Source organism: Pan troglodytes, chromosome 23 (assembly GCF_028858775.2).
Source record: "Pan troglodytes isolate AG18354 chromosome 23, NHGRI_mPanTro3-v2.0_pri, whole genome shotgun sequence".
NCBI classification, from domain to species: domain Eukaryota; kingdom Metazoa; phylum Chordata; class Mammalia; order Primates; family Hominidae; genus Pan; species Pan troglodytes.
In genome coordinates, this window is record NC_086016.1 from 25,349,738 (window position 1) to 25,362,746 (window position 13,009).

Consider the following 13,009-nt stretch of genomic DNA (forward strand, 5'->3'; position numbering starts at 1 on the left):
CCCTATAAACAGGGATCAAAAAGAAAGAAAAGGCTGGGCGCGGTGGCTCACGCCTGTAATCCCAGCACTTTGGGAGGCAGAGGCAGGCAGATCACGAGGTGAGGAGATCGAGACCATCCTGGCTAATGCGGTGAAACCACATCTCTACTAAAAATACAAAAAAATTAGCCGGGCGTGGTGGCGGGCGCCTGTAGTCCCGGCTACTGAAGCAGGAGCCTGAAGCTGAAGTCCTGGAGGCTGAAGCAGGAGAATGGCGTGAACCCGGGAGGCGGAGCTTGCAGTGAGCTGAGATCGCGCCACTGCACTCCAGCCTGGGTGACAGAGCGAGACCCCGCCTCAAAAAAAAAAAAAAGAAAAAAAAAGAAAGAAAAGCCAGACATTTGAGCACTGAGTCTCATGGGAAGTTCCAAGACTAAATAAACAAAAAAGAACCATGAGAGAAAATGCAGAAAGCAAAAGATTCGCCTTCCAAACCCACTTTATCCCTAAGAGCAGAACTGAATTCTCTGGAACAAGAAGAGGTGAGCTCGGGGAATGATAGAGACGTCTTGGAAATGAAAAACAGGAAATGAAAAACTGCTAAAATCCAAAACCAATTTTTTATTTTTATTTATTTTAAAACAGAGTCTGGCTCTGTCACCAGGCTGGAGTACAGTGGTGTGATTTCGGCTCACTGCAACCTCCGCCACCCTGGTTCAAGCCAGTCTCCTGCCTCAGCCTCCTGAGTAGCTGGGATTACAGGTGCACACCACCATATTCAGCTACTTTTTGTATTTTTAGTAGATACAGGGTTTCACCATGTTGGCCAGGCTGGTCTGGAACTCCTGACCTCAAGTGATCTGCCTGCCTCGGCCTCCCAAAGTGCCTGGGACTACAGGTGTAAGCCACTACATCCAGCCCCAAAACCAATTTTTTAAAAAGCAGAGAGAGAGTGTGTGTGTGTTTGGATTCAAGGAAAGTCTTATCTATAAGCAAAGGTAGAAAGAAGGACTCACAGAATCTATCCAAAAGGCCCAACATCTGACAGGAGTTCCAGAATGAGCAGGAAACGAGAAGAAATGTTATCAAAGAAATGCCAGGTCTCAAGGCAGAACGTGCTCACCAAGCACCCAGCGTGGTGAGGAAACACCCGCAGTTGGTGTGACCCCCCAGAGGTGCAGGGATCAGAGGGGACCCTGCAGGCTTCCGGGGAGAAGGCCGGCGGCCTGGCTAGCTCTCACCACCAAGGACCACGACTGGCCTTCCAGTCCTGTTGGAAAATGCCCTCTTCCCCGATTCTCTCCCCAGCCTGATGTCCAGCAGGTGTGAGGTCAGGGTAAGACGCTTCTAGTCCCGTGAGGCCTTTTTTTTTTTTTTTTTTGAGATGGGGTCTCGCTCTGTCGCCCAGGCTGGAATGCAGTGGCACAATCTCGGCTCACGGCAACCTCTGCCTCCCAGGTACCACACAAGGACTTCTCCGAGCCAGCTTTCTGAGGGTTAACTGAGGGCTGAGGGGTTCAAGAAGGAGGACACGGGCACAGGGACTCACAGGCAGTGAGAGGCAGTGGGGCCGATGGCATGAGGAGCACCAGGGAGCAGGAGGGAACGGGCCCAGGGCGTGAATCCGGCCCCACTGTCGGATGAGTGCTCTTCGGCCGCCCAAATCCGGTCCCATGGGTAACAGCGTGGCCTTCGGCAAGTGACTAAAGGGCTTCCTGCCTCAGCTTCCCCACCTGTAAACAGGATAACAATGGCATGTACTGGATCTGGCATAAAGTAAATGTTCAATACACAGCTAGAAAAGAATGTTTTAAAACCTCAGAGATACATTAGATGAAAATAAAAGCTGGGCTACAGAATGACCTCTTCTGTGGGGACGAGGGGCAGGGGACGGCAGCCCACCTCCAGGAGGAGCTTAAAGAGGCGGCTCCTGGCTGCAGGGACAGGAGACAGAAGTGGGAAAGGCTTGGGCACCATTTTTATTGTTTGGTATTTTTTGAATCCACACTGTGTGTGTGTATTATCTGTTTTACATCTTAAGAAAAATAACCAGGCTGGGTGCAGTGGCTCATGTCCGTAATCCCAACACTTTCAGAGGCTGAGGCAAGAGATCGCTTGAGGCCAGGAGTTTGAGACCAGCTGGGCAACACAGGGAGACCCCCCATCTCTGCAAAAAATTTAAAAATTAGCCGGACATGGTTGCATAAATCTGTAGTCCTAGCTACTTGGGAGGCTCAGATGGGAGGATTGCCTGAGCACAGGGATTGGAGGCTGCAATGAGACATCATTGTGCCACTGCACTCCAGCCTGGGTGACAGAGCAAGGCCCTTTCCCATAAAAAGAAAGAAAGAAAAAAAACTCGCATGGTGGGTCAGTGGGTCAGAGGCAGTGAGGTCATCAGGCGGGGCAGCTTCAGGACCAGGTGGAAGGGGCCCACTGTGACCTCCCTGGCTGCACCCAGGCCTTTGTGACTGGGAGCCAGTGGGTCACCCAGAGCCCTCAATAAGAGGGCAGCAGGTCGGGCCAGGCCAGAGCCTGGACCTGGGGTCCGGAAGGGGTTGCAGGGAGGGATGGAGGGGCTGAAAACCCTGGGCCCCTGCGGCCACCCCCAACCCCAGTGTCCCCCAGCCGCAGCCTCCAGCAGCCATGGAGGATGCCTGGACTAGCACTGCCAGGGATTTGTAGTGTGACCCTGCCTGGGCCCCATCTCCTCTACTCACTCAGTGCAGTCCCAGAGACCTTACCCAGTCCCAGGGGCAGGGGGGAGGGGGGAGGGGATCCAGGGTGGAGGGCGAGGCTGCCAGGATCTTTTCTGTCCAGCGAGGAGCAGAGAGCGAGAAACCCTGAAGGGCTGAGACAAGGAGACCTGGAATCAGGGCTCGGGTGGGGCTGGCCCCTGAACCCAGGGTCGAACCAGGGGGCTCCCAGGCAGGGGGAATTCACTGGCTCCGGGGTCAGACCCTGCCCATGCCCACCCCTGTCACGGGAGGGAGGGGCCCTGGCCTTGCCCAAGGCAGCCCTGTCCCAGCTTCAGTGTGGGCCTCTGGGCTCTGCACAACAGTCCTTCCTGGAGCAGGAGAACCACAGCCTGGTGAGCACCCACCCATCACCTGGCGCCCCTGCCCCAGCCCCAGCCCCAGCCCCAGGAGCGGCCATGACAGGCAGTCCTCTCTCTCTGCCCCCCACCCCAGAAAAGGCAGAACCAGGACCTTCGGGAGCAGCTGGGGGCCCTCCTGGGGCCGGGGCAGCAGTTCCTGCCCCTGTGTCCCGAACACTCAAGCTGCACTGCTCTAGCCTGGGTAAGTACAGGGCCCAGGGACCCCACGCAGCCAACGCCCCACTAGCCCACAGCCTTGGGGCTGATCTGGGGGCTCTCCCACAGCCCCCCAACCCGGCTGGCACGCAGCCCTTGGGGAACAGGGCACCTCTGCAGCTGCTGTGGCAGCAGCTGTCCCAGGGGCAAAAGGCTTTCGTGCAGCAGTCCCAGGTGGGCCTGGGGGAGGGGCTGTGGGGGAAGGAAGCTTCGTACAGCACTCCAGGTGGCCCTGAGGGGTTCATTAGGGAGGGAGGTCTTCGTGCAGTAGGCCAGTGGGCCCGGCGGGGAGGTACCGGCCACCCTGCTGATGCTGCCCAAGCCCACCCTGGGCCCCACCCTCAGAACGAGCTGCAGCAGATCCGCCTGTGCTTTGAGAAGAAGATGGTCATCACAGAGGTGCCCGCCTGGCTGAGGGGGAGGGGTGCTGGGGGCCCACCCAGTGGGTCCTGCTCCTCAGGCGTGACCCCACCTTCTCCCAGGCGTGGGACAACATGGCTGAGATGCACATGGCCCTGAACAACCAGGCCACCGGGCTCCTGGTAGGTCCCCACAGGGCAGCACCCAGAAGGACGGGGCCTGGCGGGCAAGAGGCCGGGGAGGGCAGGGCCAGGGGCCTCATGTGCTTACCTCCTCTGGCCCCTAGAACCTCAAGGAGGACATCTGGAGCGTGCTGGACCAGATGGAGAACATCCAGCTGGGGATTCTCAGGTAACACGGGGGCAGGGGCCGAGCCGGCTGAACAGGGTCTCGGAAGGGGTCCTGGTCAAGACAAGGCAGATACATCCTTGACCCTACCCCCCTACCTCCATAGCACTGAGCCGGGGGTGGGTGCCAGGCTGGGGGTGGAGGGCGTGGGGTCTTGACAGTGAGGCCTCTGCAGGGAGCGGGCCCAGTGCCACACTCAGGCCAGAAAGGAGCCGCAGATGGCGAGCATGGCAGTGAGCCTCCCACGCCCCACTCTGGGCCTGGAGACCAGTCCCCCACCCAGCACCCTGCTTGGGCAAGGGGGAGAAATGAGCTCCAGCAGAGCAGGTCCAGGGTGGGGGGCGTCTGAAAAGTGGCTGCAGGAGCCTGTCCAGGAGGAAGGGGCCAGGGCTGCGGTGCGGGGAGCCCTGTCTGAGGAGGGTTTCCCAAAGCCAGGGATCCCCGCCCTCAGCCTGGACCCTCGGAGTGGGCTCCCCTCCCCAACAGAAAGGGAGGCCAAAGTTGGAAGGCTCCAAGGGCCTGGCAGGCCAGCTCTGGTAGGTGACTGTGTGGCAGAGCCCAGCCCCCAGACCCCCTGCATGCCCCTGGCCCTGACTGCCGCCGCCCGTAGGCTGGTGATCCTGAGGCTGCTGCTGGGCACCCTGCTGGTCGCCTACGTGTACATGGTGAACCCCAGGCCCTTCGAGGGGCTGGTGCCGCCCCTGCTGAGCCGTGCCACTGTCTGGAAGCTCTGGGCCCTGCTGGAGCCCTTCCTGCGCCTTGAGGTGGACGGCTTCCTGTCCTTCTAGGCCGGAGGTCCAGCGGCCCCAGCAAGGAGGTGGCCAGGCGACCAGCGCTGCCCCAGATGCCCAGTGGCTGCGCTTGCCCCCTGCACACGGCACCACTGTGCACCGTCCCTGCCAGGAGCTGCAGAGAAGGGGGGTGGCGGGGTCTGTCCTGAGGGTTGGGCATGTGGTTGGACACAGAATCATGACATATGTAGCCGGTGAGCACGTCTCTGTGGAAATTGGGGAAGGGACGCTGGGGCGATCCGGCAGCGAGGGTCCCTCAGGGTGGAGACCCCAGCTCAGGGCCGGCTTCCCACCCCACATCCCACCTGCCCTCCAGAAGGCAGCCCCTCTGCATGGGGCTCTGACCCCCTAAGGCATCTTAGGAGGGTCTCCACTGAAAGGCAACAGCAATAAGGACTGGGGGGTCCTCAGGTCTTGCCCCCTGGGCCAGGCCCTCCCAGGGACCTCAGAGGTCAGGTTTTCAGCGCTGAACCTGCTGATCCACTGACCTCATGCCCCTCATGCAACTCCCCTCCCTTCCTGGCCACCACCCTCCCTGCCCAGGTCCTGTCACCTCCCCAACCCAGGGCCCTGTCCGGTGCAGGGGGCCACACTGGTAGACAGAACCGTGAAGATCAACACCAAAAATTGTATCTGGGGAATTAATTAGCAGGGATACCCTTAAGAACAATAGAGAATGGTTTTGTGGCTTTCTCATCCCAAAATGGGAGAAATAGAGCCGCAGCCCAAGGTAAACTAGGGACAGGGACCCTGTGCTGGAGAAGGGCTGGACGGGATGCCACGCTGCCATAGGCTGTACCACTGCTGGAGGACACAGGACTTGGGCCTCGGGCCCTCTGAGATCCCAGAGGCATCATCTTTGGGTGCAGGCAACCCCAGTGGGGCCCAGGCAGAGCTGGCCATGACCACAGGACCTTGGTGGCAGGCAGGGGCCAATGGCTCACCAGGCTGGCAGCTCCAGGAAGTTAAGTCATCTGTTCATGTGTCAGGGGAAGGGAAGGAGGAGTACAGAAACCTTCGGGGGCAACCTGAGACCCCCCCCCACCCAGCCCACTCCACGGAGGCCTGGGCTCCCAGAGAAGGAAGTGGCTTAGTCTAAAGAGGTTGGTTGGGCACGGAGGCTGGGCAAAGGTTGTGCTGGTCCCCACAGCTCTGCAGCTGCCCCCTGTGGGGTGCTGCAACCCCTGCAGCAGGTGGGGGACTCCTTGAGGTCACGTGGACACAGGGTCTCGGGCGCTGGCAGGCTGGGAGTCTGTCAAGCTGTGGCTGGTGGAGAAGAGAGCCCAGGTCACCCCCAGCCCTGCCCCAGGGTCCATGGCAGTCTGACCTCCTGGGTCCCCAGCTGGGCTGCCCCAGACCCCAGAGCCGCCTACTTGTCATCCTGCTAGGGTCCGGAAAGGCTGGGGAAAAGACTGGAGGCAGCCAAGGGCAGGCAGCACATGGCCCCGCATGGGGGTGCCCCAGCGACCAGGCTCCAGGGGGCCCGCAGTGGTGGGTGGTCCTCCGGGCGGCCAAGGTGGCACAGGTGCAGCCCAGGAGGCACCCAAGGCTGGCCACACTGCCCCCATCCACGGGTGCAAGTGCCAATCCACCCCCTGTGGGCCGTGGCATCCATGAGAGAGAAGCAGAAAGTTGGTCAGCACGGCACCAGCTTCAGGGCCCTAGAGCTCACACCCCTCCCGCACTGAGACAGCCCCAGCCCAGGATGTCTCAGCCCCGAACAGCTGTGCACCCCTCACACTCCCTCAGCGCTGCTCCTGGCATTTGGCAGGCAGGAGAGTTCTAGCAGGTTCAGCAGCCCCTACAGGGCCCTGAGCCAGCAGGTGGCCCCTATGCACCCCCATTTCATCTCCCTAAGCTCTTGGGTTCCTGGGATTCCCTGTGGGTAGCGGCAGACCCAAGTCTTTCCCCCAAACACCCTGTCACTGCCAGAACTGATGCAGACCCAAGGCGAGAGACCCTCACACTTCCCAGCCACAGACCATCGGCCACCCCCCTCCTCCCAAGCCTCTGACTCAGCCCAAGTCCACAGAAATGCCCCCAAGGAACCCACCGACCCCTGCACACCAGACAGCAGCCACCCCCTCTTCTGAGGCCTGGCCCCTGCCCTCCCCTAACTCTGGGGGTCCTGCAGCAACAGTCCTGGCCTTGCCCGAGGAAAGAATCAAAATAACTTTTTTTAAATAAAATTATAGATATATAGATGTAGATATAAAAACATAAAACAGAAACAACGCAAGCGGACGCTGTTGTGTGCTTACTCTCAGGTCCCTGACACCAAGGGAAGCACTGACCCCTCCCCAGTGTGCTTTGCCACGGCGTGAGCACCGCAGCCAGGCCGGGGCTGGGGATGTGGCATGCCTTGGGGCGGGGTTCTCCAGTTTGGCAGGGAGGGCCTGAGGGCTGGGGAGGGGGCTCTGGGTGTCACAGGCCCCATGGCAGCATCACCCCCGTGCCTGCTCCCGCCTGCCCCGTTGCCTCCCATAAGAGCATAAACAAAGGTTCAGGCTTTGGTGAAAGGGACGGCGGCGGCCGGAGCACTGACACATGGCTGGCCATCTGTCCACCTATCCACCACCACCCAGAGCAGATCACAGCAGAAGCATCATTGGCCTTGCCAAGCTACGAGCTTCCAGCGGGGTCCATGAAAGGCAACGCGTTAGGAGTAGCCTGGCTGGGGACACTCGGTCTGGGAACCCACAGGCTGTGTCGGAAGGACGGCGGGGGCCCTGGGTGCCTCTGTCGATCTCTGGGACCCATCCGTAAGGGGACCGTTGGGGGCTGGCCTGGCAATGACCTGGGGTGCATGGGTGATGGGAGTGGGCCAAGCCTGGCTGAGAGAGGGTGCCCCAAAGAGACTGACTGGGCCCTCTCACTGCCCCAGCCATGGGATGGGCCCAGACACAGACCAGCCCAGTGGCCCTTGGCCCAGTGAGCCAACTTCCCCATGGGCAGATGAGTGGACGGGCAGGCAGAGCGCTTGGGGCAAGCTGTGGAGGCGTGGCACTCTCTCCCGTCGATGGGTCCACACCAGGCTGGGGGGGCCTTGGGTCCCTGGGGCAGAGAAGTTGATGGGGAACGGGGGTGCGCTGCGGGGTCCTGGTCCCCGCGGCACCACGGCGGATGGGTGGCGGTCAGTCCTCACACCAAGATCTCGTACATGGTCCCACCCATGCCAGACACCTTCTTAACCAGCGTGTGCCACGTAGATCTGGCAGAGGGCCCTAGGGGGCCTGTGGCAGGTCCCAGCCGGGCCAGGCCCGGAGACTGCCCATTAAGCTTACCTGGGGGAGTCTTCAGCTGAGGGTGGTCCCTGCATCAGAACAAGCACATACACGCATGCACACGCTGAACACACGAACACATGGGGACAGAGGACAGAGGAGGCAACAGGACAGAGATGACACAGACATGGACTGGTGTAGCCATGTCGTGGGGCCCTGGGCAGTCCCTGCCCTCTAGGCTCGGAGGGTTCACCCAGAAAGTAGGAGGGAGATGCAGAGCCTGCCTGGGGAGCGGCTGTGCCATCACAGGACAGATGTCGTCAGAACTGCCACCACCCTCCCAAGTTCCTGGGTCCCTAGGCAGCACTGGCCACAGAGAGCATGGGGCAGTCAGGTGGGCATTGAATGGAGCCCCTGCCCTGCTCTGCACTGGGAGCCCGGCCACTCTGCCTGGCCTCATTCCTGCTCTCTCTCAGGAAAATGAGGGGCTGCCCTCCTGCCCACCAGCACTGACCAACAGCAGCTCTATCCTTGCTGCTTAAACTTTCTCGAGGTGAGAGCCCTTTGTCCCTGGGCTGCGATCCCTGCCTGGCTGCAATGCTGCCCACTTCCAGGTCTCGGGCTCCCCACTCATCACTCCCAGTGGCAGCCTCCTCCCCAACTCCACAAAAGCTGAACAGACTCCTACCCTGTGGGGTAGGGGAGGCCTCCTCAGGGCTGGACTGCTGTGCCCTCAGCCCCTTTGTGGCCAAGTGGCCTGGGCTGGGCTGGGCTCTCCCCCTGGGGCCGCATCTGATGACAGGAAACAGCTGAGTCTGTGCTTGAGGTTTCCAGGCCCAGACGGGGTGACAGACAACAGATGCCGTGAGGACACCATGTATCCGCGGCGTGGGTCCTGGCCCCAGCAGGTGTGCAGCTCTCCTACCTGGGCCTGGGCCTACAAGCCAGCTGACCCTGCTTTCTCAGTCACCAACCTGCTGGGTGCCTGGAGCCAGCCTGCTTTCTCCAGTCCTCAGTTTCCCCACTACGAGCAGGGAAGCCCCTGCTTCCTAGAACTATGTCCCACAGGGAGGGCCAGGGCCCGGCCACCCAGGGAGGCACATTCTGCTGCTAGGTAATATCCTCAGCCCCAGCCTCCCAGAGATGCAGCAAAGCAGGCCCAGGGAGAGCACCGGGTAGACAGGGCCACTGTGACCCAGGAAGCCAGAGCCACAGCCTAAAGGAGGCCCAGGCTACCACATGATACTGGCCCCAAAGAGAAAGCCCCATGGCCTCCCACATGCTGGGTCTGTGCCAGCTCTGGAAGAACAAGTCATTGGGATCAGGACACAAATTCTCATACCCTGTCCCCAGAGCATGCCCAGGACATCCTCAGAGCTGGGCCACACGGGCTAGCCAAGGCCTTCAAGGCAGGGTGAGGCGCATCCTCCCGGTCCCATCCCCAGAGAAAAACTCAGGCCCCTGGGATGACCTATAAGTGCCCAGCCAAGAGGGGCCCTGCAGACGGCTGGACAGCTGCCCTGTGCCAGGAAGCCCACCCGCACCTCCCGGCACCCACCTCTGCACGGTCAGCGAGGGCAGTGGCTCTGGGAGGTCCGTGTGGATGAAGCCGACAGCTTTGGGGCCCGCGTAGGATGGTGAGTGGGGAGTGCCGGGCGGGGAGGGCAGGCCCTGGCGTGCGGGTGACCTGTGTGAGCCACTGCTGGGCCGGGGCCCCGGGGCGTTGCTGCTGGCCTGATCAGCCTGCAGGGAGGAGGGCGACGTCCGCGGTGCACGGCTCACGGAGCTGGACAGCGAGGACAGTGACGTCTGCAGGGCAGGGTTGCGGGCGCCGCCGAAGCCGGGCCCGGCCACAAGGTCGTCTCTGGAGCCATAGCGCAGCGCGGGACCTCGGGGGCCCTCGGACAGCACACTGGCCTGCTGCAGGCTGTAGGAGCTGGGAGCGTCATAGACGCCTGAGTCGCCGAAGAGTGAGTCGGCCTGGGAGCGCAGCAGGCGCTCACGCTCCTCCCTGTCCTTGCGCTCCTGGATGGATGCCATGATGGTCCTGGACAGGTTGTCGTAGCGCACAGGCGAGGGCTCCCGGGGGCGGGGGCCCAGCACGGGGCTGAAGCTGCAGGGTAGGGGCCGTGGCGGGTCGCCCGTTGCCCCAGGATGCAGGTAGGGTGAGTGGTATCCGGCCATGCCAACTGCTGGGTGGGCAGGGCAGGCGTGGCCACCAGGTGAGCCAGGATTGAGCAGGCTGTCATAGGACAGGCTGCCGTTGCAGTTGGGCAGTGCATGGGGGGCAAAAATGCTACGGCGGGGCGTGGGGGGCCCACCCTCAGAGCGCAGGGGCTGCAGGGCCACGTGGTCTCTGCCCTGCCGGCTTGAGGCTCAGGGAGCGCAAAGCAATGAGAAGGCATCAGAGGCACTGAGCGGTGGGGATGGCAGGTAGGCTGCGTGCAGGCCCCCGGGCCCATAGTCAGGGAGGTCCAGGCTCAGCTCGACACAAAGTCCAGGCTATGGATGCTGTCGTCCCCCAGGATCAGGGAATCGGGGCCTGGAACCTGTAGGGAGAAGGCATTCTCACCACTGCCCACCTGCTACCCTGCCTGCAGCTGCCAGTCAGCACCCACGGGGTCCACACCTGGCACCGCCGCCTCAGGAACTGGGCCTCAAGGAGCCGTAAGAGCCACATAGTGACCCATGGCCCTGTCCCTGAGCATCCATGGCTGAGGGGCAGGGGCTCTGCAGCAGGAGGGAGGCCACAGCTGGCTACTGCAGACACCCAGGGATCAGCCTTTTGAGCTACGCAGTCCCAGGGGCCTACCACTCAGGGCAACCACAAGGAGGAGGGGCCTCGTCTAGCCTCTTTGATGGGCACGTGGGCATGGGCTTGGGCTTGGGCTAGGGACAAGAGCCTCAGGAACCACAAAGCCAGAAGGGGATCAGGGCCAATGTAGGTTCAATGCACTTGGCCAACCAGACCCAATCTCCCACTGGACCCAGGAATCCCAGGAAGATGACATACCCGGAGCCCTCATCTCCAAGCAGGGCTACCGCCTCCTAAGAGGCGTGGCCCCTACATGCCTGCAGACTCAGACCCTTGATAAGGAGCCTAGACTCACTGCTCCACCATGTGACTCTCTCCAGGAAGGACATCAATCCTGAGGGGAGAGGTCCCCAGGGATGGGGCTGGTCTGGGTGCACGGGCCCAGCCACAGGCCTGCCTCTCCGGGTGGCCCAGAAGGAGGGATGGCGCCCTGGGGCTGTTCAGCATTCCTGATCACTGCACAGACCGCCCTGTGCTGCTCACCATTCCAGTGACCACAGAGCACTCATGCAACTCAGGGAAGAAAAATGTGCTTTCCCCAGCAGGTCTCAAATTCTTCCAAAGTCTTCCCATAGGCCTTAAAGAGTGACTAATGGTGGAATTCCACGCATCCTGGTACACAGTGCTCCTGGGGCCAGCCGCCCACCTGGCCTAGGACAATGCTGGCCAAGGGACAGATGCCAAGCCTGGACGTCCCGTGCCAGCCCCTTCCAGGACACCCTGCTCCCTTCCGTGGGTCCCAGCTCTGGGTGCACACAGGCAGGGTCCTACCAGTCACACAAGGCCCTTGGTGACCCAGGCAGAGCCCTGAGCGGTGTGGCCTCAGGGGATGTGGCCTCTGCTGGAGAGGTGGGGCTGGGGGGGGGGGGGGCCTTCACGGGGTGAAAGCTGTGGGGAGAGCTCCTGGAGGCAGGCCTGGGGGGACAGGGCTTGGGCGTGCAGGGGGCAGGGGGCAGAGGGCAAGGCGGGGGAGGAGTGGGGGGCAGGCCACGCCTCTTTACCTGCTCTCCTCATCCACAGAAGGTGCCTTAGGACCCGTGAGCCGGCCTAAACTTGTACATGGCAGGCGTCGGGGGGTGGCGGAGGCTGGTCCTCTGCACCAACAGGGCACTCTCTGGGGATGTAGACCACTGTCAGACTGAGGTCAGATGGGGGTCAACCCATGTCCCTCCCCCGGTGTGGCTGCCCCGACCTCACCAACACTGCCTGGACGTGGGGTCTGCAGGTCACTGCTGAACGTGCCAGCCTCTATCTTGGGGGGGCAGCGCCGGCCCCAAGTCCAGCGGCTTATCTAGCGGGTCCAGGCTGCCCTTGGACTGGGAGGGGGCGGGGTCAGTGGTGTGTGGGGCTTGGATGATGGGCAAGGCTTCGCTAGGGATTCGACCTGGAAGCTAGTCCCCTCCCCAAATCTGTCTACGGCTCCACCTACCCCATCCACCTCTTTTAGGCCCCCCCTAACTTGCCTGTTTCCCCATCCAAGGGCCTGACTGCCAGCTTAGGCCCGCACCGCAGACACTCACCTCCCGCAGACGCCCTCTTCATCGTAGGGGTGGGGCGGGGCGCGTCGAGGACCGAAAGTCGCTTTGGGGCCAGCGCCCGTCTCCCCGCAGCCAGGTCCACATCCAGGCGCCGCCGCTCCGGCCGGGCCTCGCCGCGGGACAAGGCTAGGCGCGCAGGGCGAGGGCGGCGCGGGCCTCCGGGAGGATGAATGTCTTATGGAATCAGGTGGTTTGACGCGCGAGGAATCCGCCCAGTTCCCCTGGGCCGGCCGGGGCGGGCCAGGGGCGGACCCGGGCTGGGCCTCGCGGTGGGCGGGGCGCTCACCTGGGCGCCGGCGCTAGCGCGGGCGCGGGCCCGGGCCGGGGCCGGGGCTGGGGGGCACGGGCCGGCGGGAGCGCGGGCGGGGGGGCGCGGAGGGGGGTTCGTGGGCGGCGCGGCGGGCCGGGGCACGCTGCAGGCCAGGCGGCAGGAGGCGCTCAGCCAGCGCAGTGCACCCGCGCCGCGCGGGCCCAGACAAAGGTGGTGTATTCCTAAAGAGGCGGCGGCCCCTGCAGGAGGCCGAGGGGATGGCGGCCCGGGCCGCAGTGGGCCGGGCCCCAGGCCTGAGAGTGTGGCGGCCTAAGCTGGCCCGCTCCCCAAGAGGGCAAGGGCTTTGTCCGGAAGCCTGGGCATGGCCTCT

General features: G+C 62.5%; 1 pseudogene; it reads right to left on the reverse strand.

Annotated features, from left to right (window-relative positions):
- Positions 1 to 1,426: 1,426 nt before the first annotated feature.
- On the reverse strand, positions 1,427 to 12,372 carry LOC100616014 (palmitoyltransferase ZDHHC8-like; annotated as a pseudogene).
- Positions 12,373 to 13,009: the final 637 nt, after the last annotated feature.